The sequence below is a fragment of the Oreochromis niloticus genome, linkage group LG14 (genome assembly GCF_001858045.2).
Source record: "Oreochromis niloticus isolate F11D_XX linkage group LG14, O_niloticus_UMD_NMBU, whole genome shotgun sequence".
NCBI lineage: Eukaryota > Metazoa > Chordata > Actinopteri > Cichliformes > Cichlidae > Oreochromis > Oreochromis niloticus.
The window spans coordinates 10,689,107-10,692,952 of record NC_031979.2 but is presented as its reverse complement, the minus strand read 5'-3'; positions in this window follow the sequence as shown (position 1 = coordinate 10,692,952).

Below are 3,846 nucleotides of genomic sequence, written 5' to 3'. Positions count from 1 at the left end.
CTGCCTTTGTCTTTTGTCTATTTTTCTTTCTTTCTCAGACTGCTGAAGGTTTATTCTGTTGCTTAGACACTGCATGTATCTGCAATCTCAGCTCTGGACTTTATTAGTTGATTAGCTGCTGACAAATATTGTACAAGGCCGTTAAGTTGTTTGAATGTTTTTAATTGAAGTTTATGTATTCCACTTTTGTGTGCACGTGTTTCACCAGAACAAAACAGCAGTTCATAGTTAAGTGCTGGAAGTAACACACTAGTAACGCAATCATATCATAACCTCCCGTCCCTGCAATCAGCACAGTGTAAACCAGCCCCTGAATAGCAAACAGCAGTCCAGATTTTTTTGGACAGCGACAGTTTTCAGATGCAGTTGAAGTTTGAGAGACTGAACAAAAATGTTGTATTAACCTTTTGAGAAGTACAGCCAACTTGATGCGAAGTTCCCTTTTTTTTAAATTTTTTTTTTTTTTTAAGGGACAGAAAATTAACTGATAACCAAAAATGTTAATTTGTAACACTTGGAAAATCCTTTGCTGGAAGAAAAACCGACGGACATACCAAAAGAGCAGGTGTCCACTTTTACCATGCTTCACCAGGGCTTTGCTGCAGCCGTCTGTAGAGGTGGGTAGATCGATGTCAACACTGGTATTGGTATTGGATCAATACAAGTAGGACAGACAATAGGAACCATGCTTTGTTTCTAAGTTCAGTATGTAGCCCACTGAATTGTGTTAACTAAATTAATTGTAGTAACGAAGGAACATGCCTCCAAACATGCACTGTGAGAAATGTCTGAAATGGTTTGTATTGACTGTCACGTCTATTTTATTTATAGCCTATAGCACATTTAAACAACAGAAGTCAACCCAAAGTGCTTTAGAGGCGGGTGCATTTTGTTGTGTTAACTAATTATGGTGGAAAATAAAAGTCCCAGTTATCTAGGAGTCATTAAAACGTGCACAATATGCACATTGATGATTTGTCATCTCATAAATCATGAGACGCCGTCCTCTCCTAAATAACCTGCTTTTAGAAGTTAACAGTATCTGTATCTGAAATACTTGCCCTGTGTTTACTTGCCAGCGGAACGATACTAAGATTTGCAGTGTCGCACATCACTAGCTGTCTGCAGTTTTTTGTTTGTTTTTTTTGTGGGTTTTTCTCCTTTTTTTTTTCTTCCTTTTTTTTCTTTTTTTTTTTTGGTTTTGCACAAAAAGCACTTTTGCTAATCTTGAGCTGCCTCCTTTCTTTTTTTCCTCCCTGCCATGCTGGTATAGGTTGAGCTTAGTTCCGTGTGTCAAAACAGTGCTGTTCCACAGCTTTTCTGCAGGTTTGTTTCCTTTTGTTGCAATGCCTGTTGTGCCCTTTTTCTTCTTGAGGCTGATAGATGATTTGCACCTTGTGCTGAACCATCTGTACCTGCTCTCATAAAATCTACCCTTTATGGCCAAACCTCCTTATTTGTTTATACATGTATATCCAGTTCACCAGTCTAGTTTATCCTTAAAAAAAATGGTGGATTTGTTCCTGCTATCTTGTTTTGCTTTTTACAGCCTAAGGGTGGTGTATTTCACTTCCACATTGACCACATGTTGTGGGTTTGCAGAATCGGCTTTTAAATGCCACACTGGGAATCAACTCTAGACTTTGTACTACATTTAATTTAATAAGAAATGACAAAAGAAGCCAATCCCAGTCCAACAAATAGCTTTTGAGTTGATTGTCTGACTGCCTTTGGTCCCTTTAAAGGAGACTGAAATATATTAAAGAGGTTTCCTTCAATTTTAGATGAGTACCTTCAAACTGAAGCTCAGTGACTTAGTTACATAAAGAGCATAAATACAAATTTGAGTATGTGGTATTTAACAGCTGAAACAACCAAAAATGTCTGCATCCAAATAAATATGGAGCCGACTGTGAATGTGTAATAATGATTTCCTATCATAAATTCTGTCTGTATCCACCCTGACTGGATATACATGTGAAAGTAAAAAAGCTAAGCTAGTGAAATGTATACTTATTCCCACACAGGATGCTTAGGTTAAAGATCCAGGTAAAAATCCAGCCACTTCCTCTGTGCTCTCTGCTCTTCCTGCTTTAAAACACTCCTGTCAAGGTAAGAAGGACCTCTGACCTCCCGGCAGTTGGTGTGTCACAGGAGTTACTACTCGTCATCTTCAGCAGTATGGCTAAAGCTAAAAAACAAATCAACATCCATACCCTGCGAGCTCCTGAAAGACTTTTTTGTGTGTTTTTGAAAGAGAGAAGATTCAGAAATTAATTTCATTATGTAAAGCAGTTTTTGTTAAGATCTGCGTCATACTGTTAGCATGAGGGTTATCCTCATCCAAGCTTCAAAATAACATGTTTTTCTTGTTTTTTATAAGACACCAAACACTTTCTATGATCCAGAATGTACATTTCCTTGTATTTAGTTCTTGAAGGTCCAGTGCAGAGGCATGCTGGATATTACTCTGTATCTGCAGTTCTCAGACACTGGGCAATAATGTCTTATTTAGAAAACTGGTAATCGGGATGTGCTAATTGTGAAAAGTTTGCATCTGGATCAGGGTGATTTCATCCAGGATGAAAAAAAAAAAAAAACCCAAACTGCAGATAAGTAAGACGCATTAGCTAGTCTTAGGAAATCCTATATTATGCAATCTAATCTAGATCACTGATAAACCAAATGAAGCTGTTTGAACAACGGGTCCAAGGAAAAACTGCTGGGATGGAGAACACAGACTGACTGAAGGTGCGTAACTGGTACATGAGTGTATTTATTGTGATGCATGTCTGGTTCGGATGAAGCCTTTTATTTTTGCTGCAGGTTCAATAACTCTAGCTGTTGCCACTTCTGCATTTTTCCCTGTCACACTGCACTGCTCACTGGAGACAAATGAGCAGAAGAATAACAATCCCTGATATATTCACACAAAGGTTAAGCGTGAACTGTTACTCCTACATCCTCCCACCGATCAGTTTACATTTCTTTAATTTATTTTCACTTCTAATAGTTTTATTCCACCCACCCCTTGCCCCCGCCCCGTCCTGTGTCTGGCACTCCATTTTTCTGGCCTTCATCTGCAGATTATATTTCTTTATAACTATTTCACTTCTACTTACCCCCCTCAGTTTTCTTCCATCTGTCTTAGTCATTTCTGCCAAATGCCTGCAGGTTGACTTGACCCCCCCCCAACACACACACACACACACACGCACACGCGCACGCACACACACACCACCATTAAGTCAGATGTGAATTATAGCAACAGTGGAGTAGTTTTTGAAATCTGTACACTACAGGAGCTAGATATATCATGTAGGATTTAACCGCTGACTGTATTTATAACAGTCAGCGAATGGCCCAGCAAATTTTTTCCCTAGAAATCACCCCTCAGAGGAATGGCATTTTATCTGGGTTTAATTTAGAGAGGTGTGTAAATCTTAGCTGGTAAATCTCCTGGTTTCACAATATGTTCATGAGGGGAGGGCAGAGTAATTATTATTATAGCAATTCATCTCTGTGTTTCACAGAACCGAAGCTGGAAGGACAGAACTGGCATTAGAAATCATTATTTTCTGTCAGTCAGTGTCTGGATTACATTTCCAATGAAATTTTCTGGCCTACTCCAAACTTTTGAGCGACTGTGGCGACACATTTATACATGCGGCGGGCCTACATTACATTATTGCAGTACCCCATGCAGAGGTATTTGAATGCAGAACTGTTTTTTCGTGAGAAAAGAGAAGAGGTTAAGTGTGAAAGAATTGACGCCCTTGTACCAAAGTGGGTTTTTTTATTTTGTTTTAAAGTGAAGCAATTTTCATTGGTTAATCTGGGCGTCGG